General features: G+C 45.9%; 1 protein-coding gene across 2 annotated transcripts in view; it reads right to left on the bottom strand.

Annotated features, from left to right (window-relative positions):
* The window catches only part of CHAT (choline O-acetyltransferase), a 128,207-nt gene that overhangs the window by 26,706 nt on the left and 74,187 nt on the right, over window positions 1-27,314 (bottom strand). The window lies entirely within an intron of this gene.

Below are 27,314 nucleotides of genomic sequence, written 5' to 3'. Positions count from 1 at the left end.
GTAAAGTGTGCAGCATGTCAGAGGCAGTTTCTTCACTATGTAGAACAGTTTCTTATTTGTATAAAGTTTGCAGATTGTGTACTTTCAGCTAACCATATCCCTATTTTATTCCTATATAGACAATACACTTTTTTGTGCAATACATTTTTTGCATCCAAGTTCTCTGCTCCTGACCTTTGCTGGTGCCTGCTTCTGCTATTCTCCTACACATCACATTTGCCTAGTCTTGCATAGCGTTTGCATACAGTTCTTATTACTGCGCTGCCTTTCCCTGTTGAAGCCATGCTTTTTTCTATGAGTATCCTTTATAAATGATGTCTTACTTTTCTTTGTGTTGCTTCATGAATTGTCCAACTATGCTTTGTAACTTTTTATTTTTTAATTTCATCTGGGAATATAGACATGTGTCTAGGTTGTTGGACCTCTCGGTGCCTCCAAGGGCAAGGGCTGACAGACAGAAAGGTGCCCCTATTCAAGAACAGTAAACGGGCCCTTAGCTCATCATAATGCACAATTCCACCAGTCTTGGAGACAAAAATGGCCCCTTTACCTCTTGGGCCCCTGTGCAGCTGCACAGATTCTACCAATGGTATGTCTGCTCCTGCCCAAGGGTATCTGGTAATATCATCTATATTTTTTTTCACACCATATTTAATTATTGAAGTGCAGTTTGTCAAACAATATTTAGAATTGATGATATCAACAGAATTACATTAATTTTGATGTTTAATTTTTTTCTTCTATTTTCTCTGTTTCTTAAAACCATTGAAAATCAAAGGGGAAATACAGTATTTCCAAAATCAGTCTTCTTATATGTCTTATATATGACAAATATATCCTTTCTTAAACTAACATACAAGAAAGATATCACAATGCAGAAAGTTAACTCTTAACACAACAAGACTAAAGACAAAAGCCACATCCCAGAGAATTCTGTGACCAATGCCTCCTCGTAAAGACCATAAAAATTTGCAAACGTTTGGTGGATTTTAAAAAATGTAAAAAACTAATACTCAGGAGAGCAGTGGAAAAAAACAAAGGCAAAAACTGTCCACCTTTGAACTGGTGACAGGCCTTGTTTAACTTCTTAATGACGATGACGAAGCTAATTTTGACCTTAACCCCTTAAAGTCCCATCATGGCCGGGTGTCAGTTCTCACACCAGGATGGACTGTGTCCGTTATGCATTTAAACTGTAAACACACAGTGACAGTTCAGTGCCAACAGCTGTCTGTGACAGCTGAGAGGCACGGGAAGAGGTGCAGGTGTAAAGAGGTAGCAGGGACCCTTGTGCTTCCTCTCTCCTGAACACCGAGCACATGTGTCACGTGCAGCGGCTTCGCTCGTGGAAAATATGTGAAATTGTTGGTAATGGTAGCTAAAGTATGCGGTCATTTTCACAACGTTTATCCTTTTGTTCATATGTTTCCATATTCCTTGCTTCAGCCTACCTTATACGAATCTTGTGAAGACGACATTCCCGTTGCTCTGATGTGTCAGCTGCCTTAGGCTGGCTTCACATTTGCGTTCAGGAGGGCTGTGGATGGCTGCCTACTTCCTCCTTTCTTCCTCCCTGAAGCTCCGCCTACGCTCCGCCTACTTCTATATGCGTCTTGCGTTTCCCTGCGTACGTATCTTTAACATTGGGTACCCAGGGACATGCGTTGTATGCGGATGCATCCACATGCTGTGATTTGACATGTTCGGAGACTGCACAAAAAACACAATTTTGAGTTTTCGCACAGTCGCTGCACACGTCAAATTGCCACATGCGGATGCTACAACGCATGTCCCTGCATACCCAATGTTAAAGATAGGTATGCAGGAAAACACAGGAACCATACTGAAGTTGGCGGAGCTTCAGGGAGAAAGAAAGGAGGAAGTAGGCAGCCATTGCAGCCCTCCTGAATGCATATGTGAACCTAGCCTTACATTTAGCCTGTCTCATCTGCTTCGTTTCAAGCCGCGAGTCACGTTGTTCACTTGTCTCACCTCTTTGACACAATTTTGCTTTCTTAGCTTTTGGATGAACTTGCCCAATAGATGGTCGTTTTTTGGGCGGCATTTTAAAAACAGTCCTTAGTATTATGACCCTTTAGTATTCACCTGACACTGATAAGAGATGTAATAGGATGAATAGTAAATACAGAGCAGCGCTCACACAGTATTACTATGACCTGAAGGAGCTCACATCTCAGTAATGAAAATGGCCTCACAGGTAGACTTGTCTAGTTGCCCATAGCAACCAATCAGAGCTAAGCTTTCACTTTACCTCAGCAGCTTCAGTGATGAAAGCTCCCTGTATAGTAAGCAATAATGACAATCTTACTATGAGGCATTTTTTGTCTGACCAATATTGCTGCTCAGTAATGTTCGTCCATGGGCGTAGGGTGCATCTATCTAAGTGTGTTTGCATGCGTGTATGGTCCTTGCGTGCGTGTGTGGTGTGCATGTAGTATTTATGGGGTGGTGTTTGTGTTGTGTGTGTCTAGAGTGGTCTAGTGTTTGTGAGGTGTGTTTTGGCATTTGTGAGGTATTGTGCTTGTGGGTTGGGGTATGTGTGCTGTCTGTGTGATGTTTGAATGGTGTTTGTGAAATGTTTGTGTGTTGTGTGTGGTGGCGCAGCCCCTTTAGCAGAGACTCTTTGGTGCCGTCGCTATAATCCATCCCTGTCAGTCACAGCTATTGTTTTTCCCTCAGCACTTTTACTTTCACCTTCAGATTTCTCCATTATATGTATAGAGCCTAACATAACTTCGGGGGCCCCAATCTCATGACGGGGCGACGCTAGCGAGATTTAATATGCGCAGTATTCTGATCCTGTGGGTGGAGAGGGGGCGTGCCAAATTTCACCCAAATTGGGCAAGAACTGTCGATTTGTATAGAGCGGACTACTACTGATTTCACATTTCCCCGTTATATGTATAGTACCTAACTATGGGGGCCCCAATCTCATGATGGGAGGACGCTAATGAGATGTAACATGCATAGTATTCTGCTCCTGTGGGTGGAGAGGGGGCGTGCCAAAATTCACCCAAATTGGGCGAGAACTGTGGATTTGTATACAGCGGGCTACCACAGATTTTGAGTTTTATACATATACATGTAATGTGCTGTTCCCTAATGTTCATTAATGTGTATCATGTATTCTAAGGAGGTGTACTTGATATGTTTAGGATTATGGATAGAAGTTGTAATGAAAACAATAAACAAGGAGCGCAAAATGTGTGAAACCTGGTGATTAAGTGGATTATCAAACAGGGGCCAAGTGGTCACTCACCTAATGGGGTTGTGCACCCCTGCACAACCCCAGCTTGCACTTGAAGAAATGATCCCTGAGGACCATTGGAGACTGCCGTGCACCACCGCTGCTGGCCAGCACTTCCGGGTTCTGGTCATGTGATCAGTAGACAGGATACGTGTCACTGCAGGTCCTTAAGCTGGGAAGTGTGGATCCAGCATTGCCCGGACACCGCAGGTCCTTAAGCTTCTCAATGGAATTGACTGTGCTAGTAGCTGCTCCTGCCGCAAACCCTCAGGAGGAGGGATATGGAATGATGAAGGAGAAAAAAAGTTGTAGCAGTCTGTGGATCACTGAGATAAGGGATAATTATAGGGACAGCAATCTGGTTAACAAACCTTTATAAACCCTTTGATCTCCACAACGCGTTTTGATAACATGGTACCAACTGATGAAGATAGTGTTATGCTATCGAAATGCATTGTGGAGATCAAAGGGTTAATAAAGGTTTGTTAACCAGATTGCTTTCCCTATTATTATCCCTTATCTCAGCGCTCCACAGACCGCTACAACTTTTTTTCTCCTTTATCATAGTGATAGAAGTTAGCATAGAGTAACAGCGGGGTTAGAATAGATAGGAGTGTTAGTTAGATACAGGCAGCATAGGGGTTAAGAAGATGGGAGGAGTCACAGAGCAGAGCAGCACAGAACAGAGAGGTATAGGAAAGGCACTTCCTGATTAGAGGCAGACCCCCAGGCAGCTTGCCCAAGGGCAGGAAGTGTGAGCAGAGTATTACAGGCCATGGGGATAAAGCTGTTTCAGTAAGGGGCCCCGGGCAGAAAATCGTGCAGGTGGTCACCAGCTTATAAAGAACCATTCCAAGGAAGGATCAGAAGCTAACGGCTGGGATTAGGAGACAGCTGAGTCAGCGAGCCTGTTACCCTATAACTCGCAGCCAGACCAGGGAAACGGCAGGAAGCTCGTGGGCCTGGAGCACGAGTGGGACAGATTGTAAAGAAGAGGGACAGAGATTGTCCAAGGAAACAGATGGGACATGGATTGTCCAAGGAAACAGGTCGGACATGGATTGTCCAGGGAAATAGTTGAGCTTGCCAGTAAAGGGAGGCTGATGCAGAAGATAGAGTCTGTCCGGATAACAGGGAAAGATAAGAAGATGTCTCTGTGTTTATCTTGTGCTGCCTGTGTGAAGAATGCAGATAAGAAGATGTCTCTATATTTAACGTGTGCTGCATATGTGAAGAATGCAGATAAGAAGATGTCTCTGTGTTTGACTTGTGCTGCCTATGTGATGAATATGCTGCTGTCTAGTAAAGTTCAGCTGTTGAAAAAGAACTGTGACTCTGTGGTAATTCCTGGAACCTGGAAGTCAGAAGCTGGAGTGACAGAGATTGAAACGATTCCAGCAATTGAAGTGAGTACCCTGCTTCACACATCACACATAAAGCAGAGAGAACTTTGTATTTCATCTGTAGGGAGCCAGGGTGTGGGAACAGTACAGCCAGTTGCCACGACTACCACTCTGGCCGCCTTACACAGGGACCCATGCTGTCGGTCCTTGCAATCCACTATAAATACACATTTTTATGTAAAAAAAATTAAACAAAAAAAGTACACATGCTTGGTATTGCCGCGTCCGGAACAACCTGATTTGTAAAACTATCGTGCTAGTTAAAACCTTCAGTGAACGCCATAAAAAAACACAAAAAAGTAGTAAACTATGCTTTATCATCATATTGCTTGGAAAAAGTGGAATAAAATGCGATCAAAAAGACGAATGTAAATAAAAATAATATCACTAAAAATGCCATCTTGCCCTGCAAAAAACAAGCTGCCATACAGCTCCATCAGCAGAAAAAAAGCTATAGCTCTCAGAATAAAGCAATGCAAAAATAATTATTTTTTCTATAAAAGTTTTTATTGTGCAAAAGCGGCAAAACAGAAAAATCAATATAAATGTGGCATCACTGTAATCCTACTGACCCGAAGAATAAAACTGCCTTACCAATTTTACCACAGAACGGAGAAAAAAAACAAAAAAGACCTTGAGTTACTGATTTTTGCTCATTCTGCCTCCACAAAAATCGCAATAGAAAGCGATCAAAAAATGTCATGTGCCCGAAAATGATGCCAATAAAAAAGTCAGCTTGTCCCGCAAAAAACAAGCTCTCACATGTCTCTGTAGGCCGAAATATGAAAAATTATAGCTTTCAAAATATGCAAAAACTTCTTCTTGCAAAAAAAAGTGTCTTTTAGTGTGTGACAGCAGGCAAACATAAAAACCTGATATAAATCTGGTATCGCTGTAATCGCACCGACCCAAAGAATGAAGTCGTCTAATCACTTATACCGCATGAGGAATGGCGTTAAAAATAAATAAAACCAATTATTCACCTGCTGTGGATTTGTTCATTCTGCCTCCCAAAGATCACAGTAAGGCTCAGCGCACATTTATACTGTGCTCTACACTGAGTGCTTACACTGGGGTTTCCATGCAAATTTCTAAGAACTGCCAGCGGAAGATTCCCTATAATGGGACAGATGGAGGCACTGTGAATGACATAGGACCTGTGATCCGGCAGTGTCCGTCTTTTTAAGCATGCATAAAAACGCTGTCAACCATAGTTTTGTGCACCTCTGAAAGGACAGGCAACACTGAACAGGGGCCAGACGGAGTCCAGAGTAAAGGCCCCTTCACACATAGCGACGCACCAGCGATCCCGGGTAACAAGCGGTGCACGTCGCTTAGTTACCCACTGTGTACCTTAGTTACCAGCACGCTGGTGCAGAGAGCTGGTACCCAAAGTACACATCGGGTTTCTAAGCGGTGCGCGGCACTTAGAAACCCGACGTGTACCTTGGTTACCAGCTCCCTGCACCAGCACACTGGTAACTAAAGTACACATCGGGTTTCTAAGCGCTGTGCGCTGCGTAGAAACTCGATGTGTACCTTAGTTACCAGCGCCAGCTCACTGATCGCGGGTCTCCCACCTGTCACACGCAGCAATGCTTGCTGGCCAGCGGGAGACCAGCGATCAAAAAAATGTCCTGGCCATTCCAGGACTATCAGCGATACCCGGCAGGGGGGCCGGTCACTGGTAAGTGTCACTCACATCAATTTCGCTGGCGAGATCGCTGTTGCGTCACAAAACTTGTGACTCAACAGTGATCTCGCTAGCGAGATCGCTGTGTGTGACGTGGGCTTTACTCTGCTGCCTCATTATAGTGATTGGATCCCTTGAGGATTTCATTTGTCATGTCACTCTGAGATTTAGATGGAAACCCCAAAGTATGTGCTCAGCGTAGAGCATCGGAGAAATGTGATCCCAAATGTTATGAAAAATGTTCCCAGTAAAAGCTTCAACTCAATCTAGAAAAAAAAGCAAGTCCCCACTTACGTCTGTCATCTATTAGCGGAAATATGGGAGGCTTCCACGTTACTGGTAGCACAAAGGCTCTGGAAAAGAAAAATGGCTCATTGCCCCCCCAAAAGAAATTCAGCTAATTCTGCGATCCCAATACAAATGCCCCCCTCCCTTCTGAGCCCCAGTGCGCATAAACCAACCTTTAGCGCTCACATTTGGCAGGGGTATAATTTCCAAAATGGGGTCACTTGGGGGGGATTCTGCGCTCTAGCACTTAGGGGGCTCCGTATATGGAGTCTGCAAACTATTCTGGGAAAATCTGCACTCCAGAAGTCAAATAGCGCTCTATCCCTACCGAGACTCTCCGTATGGCTAAGCAGTACTGTATGGTGTATTTCTATATTCAGCAGAAATTGTGGGACAAATTCTGGTGCAAAATGTACCCACTTCTTGTGTGCAAATGTTAAATCTGGGGCTAAAACAAATTTTTTGTGGAAAAAATGGAATTATTTTTTCTTCATTGCCCAATGGTACTGTATATTAAATACTGTGACCCAACGATGGTGTCAAAATGATCACTACACCCCTAAATTAATTCATCAAGACGTTTATTTTGTAAAATTGGGTTACTTATGAGGATCCCTGCTGTTCTGGCACCTCAGGGGCTCTTCCAGTGTGTCATGGAACTCTCAAACCATAATAGTAAAATCTGAACTATAATATGGTGCTCCTTCCCTTTTGAGCTTTGCACTGTGCCTTAAAAGTAGTTGTCACCCGCACAAGGTATTGGCACACTCATGAGAAATTGCACAAATTTTGGGGTTAATTTTCTCCTGCTACCCTTGTGAAAATAAAAAAATTGCTGCTAAAAGAACATTTTTGCAGGAAAAAAGTTTGATTTTTTTAATTTTCTAATTAGCTCTGTTATAAACTTCTGTGAAGCACTTGGGGTTCAGGGTCCTCAACAAACATCCAGATAAGTCCATTGAGGGGTCTAGTTTCCAAAATAGGGTCACTTGTTGGGTGTTTCCACTGTTTAGGCACATCAGGGGCTCTCCAAACGTGACATGGCGTCCGCTCTTGATTCCAGCCAATTTACGTTCAAAACCACAAATGGTGCTCATTCCCTTCCGAGCCCTGCTGTACGCCTAAAGAGTGGTCTAATCTTCCTCCACACATGGGGTATCGATGTAATGAGGAGAAATTGCACAACAAATTTTGTGGTTCATTTTCTCCTTATAACCTTGAGAAAAAAAAAAAAAATTGTCCGATGTACAATTTTAGTGAAAAAAAGTTACATGTTCATTTTTTCCTTCCACATTGCTTCAGTTCTTGTGAAGCATTTGAAGGGTTGATAAACTACTGTAACTTCTTGAATGTGGTTTTGAACACCTTGAGGGGTAAAGTTTTTATAATGTTGTCAGTTTTGGGTATTTTCTGTCATATAGGTACCCAAAGTCACATCAAATGTGAGATGGTACCTAAAAAAATGGTTTTGTAAATTTTGTTGGAAAAATGAGAAATCGCTGGTCAACTTTTAACCCTTATAACTTCCTAGCAAAAAAAAAAAATTTGCCAAATTTACATTTTTTCACAAATAAACACATGAAATTTTGAAGAAATTTTACCACTATCATAAAATACAATATGTCACGAAAAAAGTGTCAGAATCAGTGGGATCTCTTGAAGCATTCCAGAGTTATAAACACGTAAATTGACAGTGGCCAGATTTCAAAATTAAGGCCTGGTCATTAACCTACAAAGTGGCTTGGTCCTTAAGGGCTTAATAACCAGGCAAAATTTTTTAAATCTGACTACTGTGTTGTTATGGAAATATATATGTATATGTATTTCATAAAGATCTCACTTGCCTGCTATAGGCTATATACTGCTATATACTCCATATACTCATGTATTCTTATATAGCCATATGCATACAGATACATATTCACAGTTTGAACCTTATAACCTTATAACTAGTTGGTGGAAGTTGACCTGCTACCCAGTCATCTCATAATAGCATTGTCTTCTGACTTGAGAAATATCTAGCAGACATAGGGAATGAGGAAGTAAGGCCAGATGGTCCAGCCGATATTGGAGACTTGCTGACGAGTGCAAGACTCCGGACAGTAAATCATGTGGTGTCTAAGTAACCCCAGGTCGGACACCCATATATGTTCATGTATTTAAACTGACCAATTAGATAAGAAGTTCAGCCTTTATGTTAATGAGTAACCACTCCTTTCTGTACAGCTAATAAAACCAAGTATATTCAATAAAATTACCAGAGTTTTTGCTGGAAGGTATTGCTGCTAACCAGGTGTGGCGTCTTTCCTTCCTTGAGCGCTCAATAGGACTCTGTCTAATTTGGGCAGGCCACAGTGCACACAGGGGTAAATCTACCCATATAAATTTCCATGTCAGTGTCACTTTATGTTTTTTTGTGACACATTGTACTTCATGTCAGTGGTAAATTTTGTTAGATATAATTTGCGTATGTCTATGAAAATATCAAAAATTTGCTCCCAAAAATGAAAATTTTGCAATTTTCAAACTTAAATTTTTTTATGCACCTAAATCAGATAGTTATACCACACAATATAGTCAATAAATAACATTTACCACATATCTACTTTACATCAGCACTTTTTTTTGTTAGGAGGTTAGAAATGTTCAAAGTTGATCAGTAATTTCTCAATTTTCCAACAAAATTTAGAAAACCATTTTTTTAGGAGCCACATCACATTTAAAGTGACTTTGAGGTATCTATATGACATCAAATACCCAAAAGTGACACTATTCTAAAAACTGCACCCCTCAAAATAATCAAAAACCACAATCAAGAAGTTTATTTATCTTCAGATGCTTCACAGGAATTAATGGAATGTGGAAGGAAAAAATTAATATTTGCTATGCCATGTCACGTTGGGAGAGCCCCTGATGTGCCAAAACAGTGGAAACCCCCCTCAACTGACCCTATTTTGGAAACTCCACCCCACAAGGATTTTATCCAGAGGTATATTGAGGATTTTTAATCCAAAGGTAATACACAGAATTTGATAACATTAGATCGTCATTTTGAATTTATCGTCATTAGTGTTGAGCGCAACTGCTCGTTATTCGAGTTTGCTTTGTGTGCTTGGGTATGCAAGAAGTATTGCGGATGCTCGAGCGAGACTGATGAAAACTCGAGTAGTGAGCACTTGCCCTCAAAACTAGTCGTCATATCATCATTATTGTTTTTTGCTTTTGAATAAACCCTAAGCCCAACCCTAATCCTAACCTCAACTCTAACCCTAACCCCAATGGCAAAGAATGAAAGAAATACAATTTATAAAATAAAAAGAATGAAATCTGACTAAGGAGGTGACACAGGAGGTGGTGACAAACTAATTATTGGCTTTTGATTACTGTGATAGGGTCTCACAGTCATCAAAATAAACCAATAGAAAAAAATCTCTGCTTTTGCCAGGTGCCAGCAGGCAGATCTCGACTTTTTTTCCGGAAGAGGAGGCGGAGGGCTGGGGGACAGAGCTAAGGGACCGGGGGATGGGGGAGGTACTAGAGAAATGGGGGACCTCATTTCTTTCTCCTCTGAAATCTATATCTTGTCATAAGATAGAGAAATGTTTTTGATTGCTGGCACACTTTTTCTTACTTGAATAACGGCGATCACTTGATCAGAGAATATGATCAGGGCTGTTTTTTCCCCAGAGTCTTAGCTACCCGCCAGTAGCTGAAACCCCAGAAATGTTAAAACGGCAATGAGGGAATAAAGCCCTTTAGCTGACGCCGTTTTAATGTGTATTGGTGGTTAAGGGGTTAATGGCATGCATTAAAACTGAGTCAAACCTTACACTAAGTGATTTTGTGATGAAGCCATGAACATATGTAGAAGATGTGGTTATGTCAGCGAGTACCCATTTTGACAGGGTCACTGGCACAGTGTATGAGGGGAGATATGTGTCACTGCGCATAATGGCGTCAGTGATGTGAAACCAGGATATTTTCCTCCAGCACACTACGTTTTGAGAGGGTTAAATTAAAGTTACAGACATGGGCTGGTTTTATGTGGGTGCGGCCTGCTCGCGGTCACCCGCGGCCGCTGCTGTCCTGCCCGAGCTCACGACTGCGGCCTGTTCCCCTCCGCCAGTAGCCGCCCTGTTCTCACGACTGACCGTGGCAAGTACAGCACCGCCGGCGGCCATCACTGTCCCGCTCCGGTCCGCAGCAGAGGCCGGGCCTCCGCTGACCGCGGACCCCCCGTCGCAGCCGTTAGCTGCGCAGGTGGCCTGCCCTTCGCCACCACACATCGCTACCGCTTGCCCCAGGCCAGGGGCTGTGGCCCAACCATCCAAGGACCCCGCCGGATCCTGTGGGGCTCCAGTGTCATCAGCGTGCCGGAGTGCGCGAAGACTTCGTCATCGTCTCAGCAACTGGGCCCAGCAACTACTACGCCGAAAGACCACCAACCCGAACGGCGATGGACATCTGGATGGCTAAGTTGACTTTATAATTAAGTACCCGTAGTCGGCCATACCGCGGCCCTATAGTGACCGGCTGTTGCCGGAAGTAGTCGTGTTCTACCATTTTGTGTGTGCCTGTATAGAGCCCCTGCTAGGGCAACCCTTGTTACCCCTGTTTTTGGTGATCAGGCCAGGCCTGAGGAAAGTTCCCACTGGCCCTATAAACATTAATACAGAAAGCACCTACTTGTCTCGCGACTCGTCACTGCATCCTGCGCACCTGCGAGTACCACATTTGGTGTAGTCGTCAGGATGCAGTCTCCGAGCGCGGACAACGTGGCCCCCGCCCAACATTTCTTTGGGGGCCATGCTAAGCAATCTACCCAGGTTCTCTGGCAGCAATACTATGCTGTGGAACTGAATGGAGCGAATGCGTGGGTTATTTAGGATGCATCCGCTTACCCCTGACCTAGAGGCAGAAGTGGCCCTGATGGCGTTGGACAGGGAAGCCCGGGATACCATAATGTTGAGGCCCCGGGGGTAGTGAAACACCTTCGTCAGGGTGTTACAGATCTTAGAAGAGGCCTATGGGGACCCAACCGATGTGGGGGAACTGAGAACCTAGATGTTTAGATGCATGCAGAAAGAGGGGGAAACAGTGACCCAGTATATGAATGTTTTGCAGGAACTGTTTTTAGCCATTGAAAGGAAGGATGGAGTCGGCATGGGGACCGTGGACGTAACATTACATGACCTGATAGTGACCGGGTTACGAGACACCCTGACAAGACAGGCTTTGCGGGAGCGGGTGCGAGTGGATCCACATCTGACCTTTTCAGAGATAGGGAAGGAAGTACGGGTTCTGGAGCAGGAGCAAGAGATGACGGTCCCCGTGGGGAATTTTGCATGCCGAGCTCGAGCCCTGCAAGATCTGCTGAAGGGGGCTCCCGCTGGGGCGAATGGACGGAAGATCTAGTGGCAGCAACTGCAAGAGGATGCGTTTCAAGATCTCAAAGCTGCTCTCTCGGATGCCCCGGTATTGGCATATGCGGATTTCTCGCAACCGTTCATCCTGCATACCGACGGGAGCCTCCAGGGACTAGGAGCTGTGTTGTCACAGGTGCAGGATGGCCGGGAGAAAGTGATCGCCTATGGTAGCCGGTCGCTGCATGACTCAGAACGTAACCCGGACAATTACAGCTCCTTTAAGCTCGAGCTTCTCGGGGTAGTGTGGGCAATGACGGAGCGATTCGCAGAGTACCGGGCGGGCTCCGAAGTAGTAGTGCGGACCGATAACAACCCGCGGCCACAAGGAGTCGGCCAGGGCCGGCTAAAGGGGGCATGAACCATCGCGGCCCCCACCCAAGTCGGTCCCCACGACCATTCGCCGGTTACAATTGTGGAGAATTGGGACGCTCCACCCGAGAGTGCCCATGTTCCAGGGGAAACTCGCCCCGCTAGTCAAGAAGAGCAGAGGACCCTGAGCCGTGGATATGCTGCCTGGAGCTGGAGCCCATCACACGGGGTGGAGGAAGTCACGAAGACTTGGTCGCGCGTTGCCCAGTGGTATGGGCAGAGATCAAAGGCCATGCTGTGCGATGCCTAGTAGAAAAGGGATCACGAGTTACGACCATGCCAGACGCTTATTTTCGGCGGCATTTTCCCGAAGCAGTGAGACCTCAGTGGGGGACAGTGGTAAAGTTGGTAGCCGCCAACCAGCTACCAGTCTCTCTTGTCAGACTAGCCTGGATGCAGATTTCAATAAACGGCAAATCACTCGGCCACCGGGGAGTGGTCCTGACCCAGGGAGACACAAACAGCCAACATCCGGTTATTCTGGGTATGAACATACTACGAGAGTTCGGCAACCTCCTCCTCAGTGAACCCACACAAGAGACTCTGGGCCACTGGGGTTCTCGCACGGCCCAGGGGCAGGTCTTCCAGCGGTTGGTGCGGGAGGCGCGAGTGCTCCAGGAGGGTGAGGCGCTGGGCAAGGTCATCGCGCCGGCAGGCCCCCCGCTCGTGCTTCCTCCAGGGCAGACGGTGGTAGCTCTGCCGATCCATGCTCCGATACCACTGGAGGGCGTGGAGGTGCAGGTGGAACCATATTACGCGGAGCACCTGCACCCTGGCATCCTGGACGCCCGCTCCCTGGCCACAGTGCGGGAGGGGACTGTCTTGGTACGTTGTGTCAACCTGGAAGATCAGGATATCGCCCTGAAGCCCCGGGCCGAAATAGCCAAACTAGTAAGACCATTGGAGGAGATGCTGCCGGACCCCACGGTTCAGTTGAAGGTGCAGCCCGAAAATCCTTGGGCAGTAACGGTACGAACCCAACAGACTGCCATATCCTCGACCCAGGAGAAAGGTCGAGCCATCCTGGAGAGAATGCGGGTCGAACTTTCCGGCCTAGCGCCAGCCCAACTTCTCCAGGTAGAGACACTTCTCGGACAATTTTACAGTGTCTTTGCCAGCCACGAGGACGACTTCGGATGTACCACGGCCATCACGCATGGGATCCCCACGGCAGGAGCGGCCCCCATCCGGGAGCGATATCGGCAAACACCACCGAGTTATACCAGGAAGTGAAGACTCTATTTGCCCAAATGCTCCGGAAGGGGGTCATACGAGAAAGCCAAAGCCCTTGGGCGGCCCCTATTGTCCTGGTTCGGAAAAAAGATGGCACTCTGCATTTTTGCGTGGATTATCGGAAGTTGAATGCCTGCACCATCAAGGCTATGTATCCATTGCCCCGCATAGAAGAGTCTCTGTCCGCCCTGGGGAACGCGACGTACTTCTCAACCCTAGACCTGGCCAGTGGGTACTGGCAGGTGCCGATGGAGGAAGACAGAGCTAAGACGGTATTTATCCTTCCCATGGGACTGTTCGAGTTCAATCCGATGCCGTTTGGGCTGGCTAACGCCCCAGGAACTTTTCAGCGGTTGATGGAGCGGTGTCTAGGAGACCTCAACTTTGAAGCCACGTTGATATAACTGGATGATATTATCATCTATTCCGCCACGTTCGATGACCACCTGAGGCGGTTGGGGCAGGTGCACGGCCGGCTGCAGAAATACGGGTTAAAGGTAAAGCCCCAGAAATGCCACCTGTTCCGCACCCAGATTGAATACGTGGGACACACCGTCTCGGCAGAGGGCGTCCGACCATCCCTGGAAAAGGTTGCTGCCGTTCAGGGGTGGCCTACCCCCGAAACAGTAAAGGATGTGTGGGCCTTCTTGGGGTTGGCTGGCTACTACCGTCGATTCGTGAAGAATTTTGCATGCCGAGCTCATGCCCTGCAAGATCTGCTGAAGGGGGCTCCCGCTGGGGCGAATGGACGGAAGATCTAGTGGCAGCAACTGCAAGATGATGCGTTTCAAGATCTCAAAGCTGCTCTATCGGATGCCCCGGTATTGGCATATGCGGATTTCTCGCAACCGTTCATCCTGCATACCGACGGGAGCCTCCAGGGACTAGGAGCTGTGTTGTCACAGGTGCAGGATGGCCGGGAGAAAGTGATCGCCTATGGTAGCCGGTCGCTGCATGTCTCAGAACATAACCCGGACAATTACAGCTCCTTTAAGCTCGAGCTCCTTGCGGTAGTGTGGGCAATGACGGAACGATTCGCAGAGTACCTGGCGGGCTCCGAAGTAGTAGTGCGGATCGATAACAACCAGTTAGCCCATTTGGAGAATGCAAAACTGGGGGCCCTGGAGCAGCGGTGGGTGGCTCGGATGGCCAAATTCAAGTATAAGATCATCTACAAACGGGGTGCTGAAAACGTGCACGCTAACGCGCTCTCCAGAATCCAACACACCACCCCAGGAAGAAGTCGAGACGACGAATTAGATGCAGATGAGACACCGTTCGCCCTCACCACTGCCGTGCCTATAGTCAACACGCAGGAAGTGCCTCAACCAGGGCTCCTAGGAGGAATGCTGGAACAGCCCCATGACAAATGGATTCAGCAGCAACAGTAAGATACAGAAGTTGGACTCCTGCGCCGATGGGTGGCCACCGGTAAATTGCCCACGGGCTCACAGAGACAGGCTTTAACCCAAGATATGTTGCTAATGTTGCACCAGTGGGAAAGGCTAATCATCAAAAAGGGACTTTTTTATCGAAAAGCCATGTCACGAACCACGTCAGCTACAATATGGCAGGTGATCGTGCCGGGAGCCCATCTCAACCAACTGGCCCGGGAAGCCCATGAGAATGGGGCTCATTTAGGGGCTCAAAAGACTTTACAATGGTTGAAGCAGATAGCATACCACCCACACTTGTACGCTGCTGTAAAAGAAGTTTGTCGAACCTGCCGCCCGGCGAGCTCGCTAAACCCCCCGCGCAACGAGCCCCGATGCAAACTATCGTAACATCAGCCTCTCTGGAGCTTCTTACGGTGGACTATCTGACTATAGGTCCGGCCTATCAGGGGTATGAACATTGTCTCGTTATGGTGGACCATTTCACCAAATTCGCCGTGGTCACCCCCACTCGAGATCAAACAGCGGAGTCGGCCGCCTATGCGATTTGTAGGAACTTTATTCAAGTGTACGGCTGTCCACAACGGATACATTCGGACCAAGGAGCATGCTTCCTAGGAAAAGTCATGGAAGAGCTACACCATCTTTACGGCATCGATAAGTCGCGGACTACGCCGTACCACCCACAGGGAAACGGAGCCTGCGAACGATTCAATCGCACGCTAATACAAATGCTGCGTACTCTAGAGAGTGACCGCAAGGCCCGCTGGCCTGAATATGTCCCCGAGCTGGTGTGGGTATACAACAATCGGGTGCATCGAGTGACTGGTTACACCCCCTACACAAGGTTGTTCGGACGGGAAGGCAAAGGAATTACAGAGGTGGAGTTGAACCCGGAGGAGTCCCTACCCTGGACCGGGGTATCCTCCTGGGTCCGAAACCACCGGCACCGGCTGCAGACCCTTCACCGTATCGTCCACACAAAAATTCAGGATCTAGAACACCAGGGGGAGCACTGCCCCCACCCATTGACTTTCAGCCTGGGGATTGGGTCCTCATACTTGATCAACGTCCCCAAAGCAAGTTAGAGCCACGGTGGGAGGTGAATCCGTACCGAGTGTTGCGCCGAATAAGCCCCGACGGGCCTGTGCCTGTGTACGAAATACAATCAGAAGGAGACAACGTGCCTCTCACTCGAGTTGTGCACTGCAACATGTTACGACCTTGTACGTCTACCAATCCCCGCGGCTTAGAATCATAGAATCATAGAATCGTAGAGTTGGAAGGGACCACCTGGGCCATCTGGTCCAACCCCCTGCTCAAAGCAGGATTCGCTAAATCATCCCAGTCAGATGTCTGTCCAGCCTCTGTTTGAAGACATCCATTGAAGGAGAACTTACCACTTCTCGTTGCAGCTTGTTCCACTCATTGATCACTCTAACTGTCAAAAAGTTTTTTCTAATATCTAATCTGTGTCTCCTCCCATTCAGATTCATCCCATTGCTTCTAGTCTTTCCTTGTGCAAATGAGAATAAAGTTGATCCTTCTACAATGTGACAGCCCTTTAGATATTTGTAGACAGCTATTAAGTCTCCTCTCAGTCTTCTCTTTTGCAAACTAAACATTCCCAAATTCTGCAACCTTTCCTCATAAGGCAGGGTTTGCAGACCGGTCACCATTCTGGTCGCTCTTTTCTGAACTTGCTCCAGTTTGTTGATGTCTTTTTTAAAATGTGGTGCCCAAAACAGGACACAATACTCCAGATGAGGTCTGACCAAAGAGGAGTAGAGGGAAATAATGACTTCACGTGATCTAGACTATATGCTTCTGTTAATACATCCTAGAATTGCATTTGCCTTTTTTGCTGCTGCATCACACTGTTGACTCATATTCAGTCTGTGATCTATTAGTATACCCAAGTCTTTTTCACATGTGCTGTTGCTTAGCCCTATTCCTCCCATTCTGTATATGCTTTTTTCATTTTTATTGCCCAGATGTAGTACTTTGCATTTTTCCCTGTTAAAAACCATTCTGTTAGTTGCTGCCCACTTCTCCAGTTTATTTAAATCTTTTTGAATCCTCTCTCTCTCTTCTCTAGTATTAGCTATCCCTCCTAGCTTTGTGTCATCAGCAAATTTAGTCAGTCTACCCTCAATTCCTTCATCTAAATCGTTGATAAAGATGTTGAACAATACAGAGCCCAGGACAGAGCCCTGTGGTACCCCACTTGAGACATTCTTCCAACTGGATGTGCAGCCATTTACGACCACTCTTTGGGTCCGATCACTAAGCCAGTTATGAATCCACCTAACAGTTGCCTTGTCCATTCCATACTTAGTCATTTTTTCAATAAGGATTGTATGAGATACTTTGTCAAATGCTTTGCTGAATTCAAGATATACTATAGCTACAGCATTTCCTTGATCCACCCAATCAGTGATTCCGTCCTAGAAGGAAATTAAGTTAGTCTGACATGACTTATTAGTTACAAACCCATCCTGACTCTGTTTAATCACTTCATTCTTATCCAGGTACTGACATACATGTTGTTTAATAATTTGCTCAAAGATCTTTCCTGGTATAGAAGTCAGACTCACCGGCCTATAGTTGCCTGGGTCCACCTTCTTCCCCTTTTTGAAGATAGGAACAACATTCGCTCTTCTCCAGTCTTCTGGGACTTCTCCTGTTCTCCAAGAATTTTCAAAGATTATGGAGAGGGGTTCAAAAATTTATTTTGCTATCTCCTTCAGTACTCTGGGGTGTAATTCATCTGGACCTGGAGACTTGAATTCATTTAGGTTAGCTAAGTGTTTCCTCACTATCTTTCTGTTTATAGATATCCTGGATTCTTCTATTCCCTTAACAGGACAGTGAAGAACCGTTGATGTTACATTTCCTTTCTGAGAGAAGACAGATGCAAAATAGGAATTTAAAAGTTCAGCCTTCTCAACATCCTGGCTTACCATTTCATCATTTTCATCCTGTAAAAATCCTATAGCATCTTTGACTTTTCTTTTACTTTTGACATATCCCCAAAATCCTTTATTATTGCTTTTGACATCTCTTGCAAGCCTCAATTCATTGTCAGCTTTAGATAATCTGATTTGTGCCCTGCAGGTTCTGCAGACAGCATTATATTCTTCTTTAGATATGCTTCCCTCTTTCCATTTTATAAACATTTTTTTCTTCCTTTTTAGCATGTGCTTAAGTTCTGTGTTCATCCATCCTGGCTTCCTTAAATGCTTCCTATTCTTCCCTCTTTTCGGAATTGTTAACAATTGTGCTTTGAGAATTTCATTTTTTGAGATTTCCCATCCTTCCTGGACATTTTTGTCTTTAAGGATATCCAGCCATTGGATCCCTCCAATTCTCTTTCTGAATCCCTTAAAATCTGCCTTTCTGAAATCTAACCTTGACGTCTGAGTCTTCACAGGTCTTCCTCCTCTAGTTATCCAAAATTCTAAAATAGCATGGTCGCTACCTCCTAGGGTCCCAGCCACTTTTACCTCCTCAACCATTTCCTCCCTGTTTATAAGGATTAGATCCAAGGTAGCAGTTCCCCTTGTTTTCTCCCCTACCTTTTGGAAGATAAAGTTGTCAGCAAGAGAGGATAAGAATTTCCTTGACCTGTTAGTTTTGCCTGAGAGAGATTCCCAACAAATGTCTGGATAGTTGAAATCTCCCATGACAACTATGTCATATTTTTTGGAGAACTTGGCCATTTGATGCATAAAGAGTTCATCAATATCTTCAGCTTGCACAGGCGGCCTGTAGTAAATGCCTACAATGGTGTCCTTTCCATTGTTCTGAACCGACCCTCCAGGTCCCCGACCCCTACCCACAGTCTGGGACCTGGATGACGAAGAGGACTCCCCGTCACATCTGCGGGTCACCCCAGCAGTGGCACTCCAGTAGACCCGGACATCCCACCAGAACCCACTATGCGACCATCCTCCACCACCCCAGAAGACTCCACAATACCCGAGCTTCTACGCTCCGAGCGGTCAACAGCTGGCAAACCCCCTGAACGTTACGAACAGGACCAGTTCGTATGGCGACAAGGACTGGCTTCCCGAAAGACTAGCCCGAGCCTACAAAAACCCTCACCCGAGGACTTGTAAGCATACAGGGCGGGGGAGTGTGGGAGGAACGGACCCCGTCGAGTGCCCGGGCCGGAACCATGGGAGCCGTCATCTAGGTTCCGGGGAAAACTGTCCTCGTGGGACAGGATTCAGGGACGGACCACTGTGACAGACAGATGGGCTGGGGGAGGGACCAATATAAAGTAGGCGGGGAATTCCCAGGGCGATGAGTCAGCAGACCGACACAGAGAGAGCAGGAGACAGTGGGAGCGGCTGCAAGGGAGAGCGACTCACCAGTGCCAGGGAGGACGCTCACTGAGGACTCCAAAAGGACGGTTCTGAGGCGACTATCTGGGACTTTTTGCCGCACTCCAGCCTGCGGCCACTGCGGCCCCAGTTCAACCCACGGCCGCTGCCGCTGCCCCTCAGCCCGCGGCTGCGGCCTGCTAGCGGTCACCCGCGGCCGCTGCTGTCCCTCCCAAGCTCATGGCTGCAGCAAGTTCCCAGCCGCCAGTAGCCTGTACCCCGTCGGCAAGTACAGCACCGCAGGCGGCCATCACTGTCCCGCTCTGGTCCGCAGCAGAGGCCGGGCCTCCGCTGACCATGGACCCCCCGTCGCAGCCGTTAGCTGCGCAGGTGGCCTGCCCTTCGCCACCACACATCGCTGCCACCTGCCCCAGGCCAGGGGCTGTGGCCCAACTGTCCAAGGACCCCGCCGGAGCCTGTGGGGCTCCAGTGTCATCAGCGCGCCGGAATGCGCGAAGACCATCATCGTCTCAGCAACTGGGCCCAGCAACTACTACGCCGAAAGACCACCAACCCGAACATCTGGGACGGCTAAGTTGACTTTATAATTAAGGACCCATAGTCGGCCATACCACGGCCCTATAGTGACCGGCTGTTGCCGGAAGTAGTCGTGTTCTACCATTTTGTGTGTGCCTGTATAGAGCCCCTGCGAGGGCAACCCTTGTTACCCCTGTTTTTGGTGATCAGGCCGGGACTGAGGAAAGTTCCCTCCGGCCCTATAAACGTTAATACAGAAAGCACCTACATGTCTCGCGACTCGTCACTGCATCCTGCGCACCTGCGAGTACCACATGGGCATCCATAGAGTGGGTGGGAGGGTACCCAATATATCTCCACCTGCAGAGCCGACACTAGCAGGTGTACTGACAGGACCTGGGATGATGTCATGGTCAGGTGATCACAAGGTCTGGCTTAACTAGGTTGACTTGAGAGTCAGTGTGTGTTGTGGTTTGGAGAAAGCAAGTCTCCAAACGGTGGCTCCAGGCAGAGTTGGAGGTCTAAGCAGGCGAATTCCTCAGACAAATGGACTTTGCAATATGTTATCTTTTTTTTTTTACATTATGCCAGAAAGCCTCTGCTTATTTTGCTGAACCCTGCTATGGTCTATGCTGTCTATAATAAACCAGCAGGTGATTTACTACAAGAAATGTTCTTGTGTATACATAGGGAAGCAGCTGAGTGAGTCAACTCCCCACACCATATTCATATATATATGTATTATCTGTTGTCGATTAGCGATAGTGCGACATTTGTAAATTAATATTGTATGGCAAAAGTCACCAATAGAAAATACCTCATTTTAAAAAGATTCTATTCCAGACAAAATCTTGTGCTTCTTCATTTAGTCGAACATGCAGAGTAAAATGTGTCTCCCACTGTTGGCTATTAATCTCTGCACAGTGTACTCATTGTTGTGAGACCACAGGATCAAGATCAACATTATATTTATTCTTTAACCTACAAAGGCTGCAAATTTCATCATGAGAATCTTTATAATCCCGCTTATTCTGACAGACATTTGCTGGAGGGCAGAACATACAAGACAGCAATTTACAGCCAGTTGGTAATAAAGTATTTAATATTATAATTGCTTATTAATATTATGTGTCATGAGTTTATGAGCAAGATATGGAGGCTTTATCCAGCATAAGCTAGTTATCCTGCCAGGTAGGATGATGGAAGCTGGAGAACAGTCATTTTATACAATAGGTAAAATTCTAAATGTTATTTTAAGCAATGGTGTAAGACTTTAGAATACTATTAAGATTCTACTAAGCTCATTGTTCGTTACGTCAAAGACGGAATCATCTCGGCTTTAATGATATGGTGTTTTGGATGTGGTGGGGATACAGCTGCTGCAAAAGCTTCTCAAAACTTCTATTAAAGAGAACCTGTCACATGAAAAAGCGCTATTAACCTGCAGATATGGAGTTCATCTGCAGGTTAATAGCATTCCGAACCTGCCCGGCACCTGCACTTTGAGCCCCGCTGCCAGGAGGAAATGAACTTTATTCACCCCGGCAGAGTTTTGCATTCAGTCATGGGGTTGGCGCCAGCGCGCGTTCAGTCATTGTTATCTGTATAATGAGCAGTGGCTGTAACCGCCTTCCCTGCACGCATTAGGGCCGGCTGTCAGTCAGTGACCGGTGACTGAACCTGTGCTAGTCCCCCCTTCTGACTGAACGCCAAACATTACTGGCTGGAGTAAAGTTAATTTCCTCCCGGCAGCGGAGTTCAGTGCGGACACTGAGCACGTTCAGCACGTTGCCCTGCAGATTAATTCTATATCTCAAGGTTAATAGTGTTTTTTTCACATGACAGGTTCTCTTTAATTTCAGTAGGCAGTGACCTATCATGCACTTGATTTTTATTGTCAGCAAAAGACTAAATTACTATCAGAATTATGGGTACTTCCGCAAAACACTAACAAATCAGTGTTTTGAGATATGTCCATGGATAAAGATCTAATTAAAGGGATGATTTCAGGATATTCTCTCGGAATTCTCAGTGCTGGCATAATTAGATTACTACAAAAGTTATCCTTTTTCTTCTTGTACTTTACAGCAAAACTGCTACTTTCAGTAGTAAAATTGTAATGACAGATTCCATTTAAACATTATTGTTGGAAAAACGTTTTGATTTTCTCACAATTTCTGATAGTATTTTTACATTTGCATTCTACGATCATTTTGCATTGTAGGATCAGTCCTCTATTACGTGGTGCAGTACAGACATTTGTGTAAGGCATAATTGTAGATACGGTGGAGTTGAAATCAGATTTTATTTTATTATTGCAAAGATGTAATTTCAGCAAGGTTGTGGGCAAGGTTGGATTTACAGAGCTCGGCATTCAGAGAACTGTTAGATTTGCAGCAGATCTTTAAAGCAGTAATTGTTTCAAACTGACAACAAGGAGCCCAGTAAGTGACACATCACTGTCCCAGTCTCTGTCCCTACTTTATGCTTCTCTTAGATGGGGAAGCAAAAAACTGGAGACAAATTCAATTTTAACATTTCACATTTTCTGAACCCTAAAGCAATTAAAAGGAGAAGCAAAAAAGTGAACACATGGACAGCCATGTCATTTTTACATTGCTCTGCTTTGTGTCAATTTTTTGTTGCAGTTTTACAGCACTTTCTTCAAACAAATTCCAGGTGGAATCCACTTGAAAAAGATGTTTTGCACACACACCCTTACTCCATTTCTGCTTTTTCCTCTCAGCCATCATAAACCTCTCGTTCGCATTTAACTCTGCTAGGTTCCGTTATTATTGCCCCAAAATCATTAAAACCCTTCACCGCCTGGTTTTACTTGGTGACAATGTTGGAAAAGACTTCATGCAGGATAACTTTATAACCATTAGGGCACAGTTAGATCTATATCACGGACAATGATTGCATCACAGTGCACAGATAGGCTGGTGGTGCTCCTGACAGCATATAAATTTCTATGCAGCCGTCACACTCATGTCAGAGGAGCCGCCAGTCAGTCAGAACATTGCGATGAGTATCAGAAGCAAGTAAATTTGAATTTTTTGTATATGGTTGGAGATTTTATAGATTCATATTTTGGTCTTTAAATGTGTCTTGTATAAAACATATCACGAAACAATCGCTGACCTCAGGGAGACCAGTCAAAGAAAACACTGTGGCAGCCGGCAAAGGCGCTCAATCAGTGAAATCCTAGGTGCAATGCTCCCTGGGAAATACGAATGTGCAAATAAAGTCCGTGGAGCCTCATTTAAGAGTCTCAAACACGGGACTAGCCAGATATTCCTCCAGGGAAGGACCCAGCCAAGGGGTGGCTCCTTTCGGAAACCACCATGACCACCATATTAAGTGGCCCTTTAAGTCAATATCCAGCGCATTACGAGTTTACAGATATGACAAGGGAAATACCAAGGCCGCAGTGTTTTCTTTGACTGGTCTCCCTGAGGTCAGTGATTGTTTCGTGATGTTGGTCTACTAGGCATTGCTCCCACCTAGCCAGAATCCTACTCCACACTGATGAGGGGCAACACCCCCAAACAGCTGTCTGTGGATGGATACCTGGCCTTGGTATTTCCCTTGTGCTGTCCCTTGTGACAGCATTTTTCCTTCACAGCAAAACCTTCCAAATGCAAGCACCACACCTCAAATCAACCCCAGGCCTTTTGTCTGCTTAAGGCTTTGTGCCCACGTTGCGTGTTAAAACGCACACTGAAAACCGGACTCCTTCCCAGAAATCGCACGTTTTTTTCCACGCGATTTCACAGCAATTTTACCGCGATTCTGTTCGCGATTTTCCCGCGATTTTCTCAAGCACTTTCCAAGCGATTTGAAGCATCGCTTGGAAAGTGATTGACAGGTTGGTCAGACTCGTCAAACATAGTGTTTGACAAGTGTGACCAGCTTTTTACTATTGAGGCTGCCTATGCGGCCTCAATAGTAAAAGATAAAATGTTAAAAATGATAAAAAAATAAAAAATCGGGGTATATTTACCTTCCGACATCCCGCGCTGCCATCCCGGGCCTAAGCGTTCCCACTGATGCCTTGCGAGACCTGTGATGATGTAGTCTCGCGTTGCTATAGCGATCTAGCGAGACCGCTAGAGTCACACGAGACTACGTCATCACAGGACTATGCCGCAAGGCATTACTGGGAACGCTTAGGCCGGGAATGCAGCGCGGGACGTCGGAAGGTAAATATACCCCGATTTTTTCTTTTTTATTCTTTTTTTTACAGGGGTATGGTACCCAGGGCCTGGAGGACAGTCTCCTCTCCTCCACACCGTGGGTACCATCCGCACATGAGACGCTTAACTTCCCGCATGGTGGGCATAGCCACATGCGGGAAGTAAGCGATTCTCATGCATTCCTATGGGTGTGGAATTGCGGCAATTCTTTGCGATTCCTCACAAAAGAATAACCATGCTGCGAATTTTTCCGCGATGCAATTCCGGTGCGGAAAAAAAGCGCAGCATTAGCACAGCATGTGCGGAATGCCATAGGAATGCATAGGGGGGCGTTCTGTACACGATTTTTAAATGTTTTTGCAGCGTTTTCGCGCCGAAAATCGCGGCAAAAACGCTTAAAAATCGCATCGTGGGCACACAGCCTAATTGAGAATGACATAACGAAGCGATTGCGCACACCTGTCCATGAAATAGCCTTGCAGTCAATTGTCCAATTACTTTTGGTCCCTTTAAAAACAGGGTGGCACATGTTAAGGAGCTGAAACTCCTAAACCCTTCATCCAATTTTAATGTGGATACCTTCAAATGAAAGCTGAAAGTCTGAACTTCAACTGCATCTGAATTGTTTTGTTTAAAATTCATTGTGGTAATGTCTAGAACCAAAATTAGAAAAATGTTGTCTCTGTCCAAATATATATGGACCTAACTGTAGATAGCATTAAATGCCACCATGCCCCTTTATGCAAAGTAACTCCATGTTTCAGGCTTACTGTCTTTTAAGTATTTACCTGATGACATTTTCATTTGTCTTCTGTTAAATTAAAGGGCCTTAATGATGATTTACAGACATCAGCTTGTAATATAACAAGTAATAAATGTATTCATGTAAAGCATTGCAGCACCATGCCATTCAATAAAAGTAAAAAAAAAACAATATCATCCTCTATGAAGTATATGTTAAAGGGGTTGTTTGCAGACTTATGAATCCCCCCAGCACATGCACTATGTGCTACAGGGATTTCCTTGTTTCCGACCCAGGGTCGGAGGGTATATGAGTTATACATACTCCCGGACAGTGGGTGCGGCCTCGCTTCCATACACATGGAGTGAGGCTGTGCACCCTAGTCGGTCACACCCACTGGCCGGCCTCCTCACTAGACGAGGCGCAGCCTTGCTCAATGCAAATGTATGGAGCGAGGCCACGAGTATGTATAGCTCATACAGCTGTGGCCAAAAGTATTGACACCCCTGCAATTCTGTCAGATAATACTCAGTTCCTTCCTGAAAATGATTGCAAACACAAATTCTTTTGTATTATTATCTTCATTTAATTTGTCTTAAATGAAAAAACACAAAAGAGAATGAAGCAAAAAGGAAAACATTGATCATTTCACACAAAACTCCAAAAATGGGCCAGACAAAAGTATTGGCACCCTCAGCCTAATACTTGGTTGCAGAACCTTTAGCCAAAATAACTGCGAGCAACTGCTTCCGGTAACCATCAATGAGTTTCTTACAATGCTCTGCTGGAATTTTAGACCATTCTTCTTTGGCAAACTGCTCCAGGTCCCTGATATTTGAAGGGTGCCTTCTCCAAACTGCCATTTTTAGATCTCTCCACAGGTGTTCTATGGGATTCAGGTCTGGACTCATTGCTGGCCACCTTAGAAGTCTCCAGTGCTTTCTCTCAAACCATTTTCTAGTGCTATTTAAAGTGTGTTTTGGGTCATTGTCCTGCTGGAAGACCCATGACCTCTGAGGGAGACTGTTGTGAACTCATTTTCTGGTTTACCTCTGGCTTCTGGTGAGGGTGGTGGAGCTGGCTGTGTTGACAGAGGAGTCGTAAGTTCTCCATCCGGGCTCCCTCTAGTGGTGACAGTAGATAATGAAGCTGATCTAAATGGCAGAGACCTGCCACCTGAGGAGGAGAACTGTGGGTGGACATCAGGAGTCTCTGACTTGATTTAAGACAGCCGACTCCCTAATTTTGTGCTGGTGATTTTTCCTGCTCTGAGGTTCTGGTTTCCAGCTCTGTTCCTGCCTTCTCAAGCTAAGTGTGCTCTGCTATTTTTTCACATGAGATTTGGTCTGGTTTACTCAGTTTTTGTGGTCAGCCAGCCCCTGCTGGGGCTGTGCTGAATTTCCATTCTTATGTTTCTGTTTATGCCAGTTTGCTTTTTGCCCATGATCAGATTGGTCTCTTTTTGCTCTGTCTTCAGAATATACCAGAGTGCTGATATAGGGAATTGAAGTCTAGCGACTTCAGGGTTTTTTGTTATCAGAAAGTGTTGGACTTTTTTTGGCAGGGCTTTGTGTGTGATTGCAGACAGCATCTTTCCCTTCCTGTCCTTTCTAGTTAGTGTGGGCCCCATCGTTTGCTCAGCCTATTTTTCTATCTGTGTTTGTGTTTTCATCTTGTCTCACCGACAATACATGTTTGGGGGCTGTCTATTGCTTTGGGGTCTGCTCTGGGGCAGTTTAGATTTCCCCTTTTCTTGCTTTAGGCTAATTTAGTTCTCCGGCTGTGACGAGGCGTCTAGGATCATCGTAGGACCACTCCACGGCTACTGCTAGTTGTGTGGATAGGATCAGGGGTCTGCAATCCGCTTAGTTACCAACCTCTCTGGTTTTCTGTGGCTTAGCTTGTTTTTGTTTTTCCTCCTCGGTGACTCATTTATAACAGGAGACCCAGCTTTCTCACACTGGGCCCTACATTATGCTGCAAAATTTGTTGGTAGTCTTCAGGTCTTCAGACTTCATAATGCCATGCACATGGTCAAGCAGTCCAGTGCCAGAGGCAGCAAAGCAATCCCAAAACATCAGGGAACCTCCGCCATGTTTGACTGTAGGGACCGTGTTCTTTTCTTTGAATGCCTCTTTTTTTTCTCCTGTAAACTCTATGTTGATGCCTTTGCCCAAAAAAGCTCTACTTTTGTCTCATCTGACCAGAGAACATTCTTCCAAAACGTTTTAGGCTTTTTCAGGTAAGTTTTGGCAAACTCCAGAAGGGCTTTTTTATGTCTCAGGGTAAGAAGTGGGGTCTTCCTGGGTCTCCTACCATTCAGTCCCTTTTCATTCAGACACCGACGGATAGTACGGGTTGACACTGTTGTACCCTCGGACTGCAGGGCAGCTTGAACTTGGATGTTAGTCGAGGTTCCTTATCCAACATCCGC

The sequence above is a fragment of the Dendrobates tinctorius genome, unplaced genomic scaffold, assembly GCF_039654945.1.
Source record: "Dendrobates tinctorius isolate UK_male_01 unplaced genomic scaffold, ASM3965494v1 ptg000040l, whole genome shotgun sequence".
NCBI lineage: Eukaryota > Metazoa > Chordata > Amphibia > Anura > Dendrobatidae > Dendrobates > Dendrobates tinctorius.
Note: the sequence above shows the minus strand (reverse complement) of the source record. Positions and strands in the feature narration are given on the sequence as shown.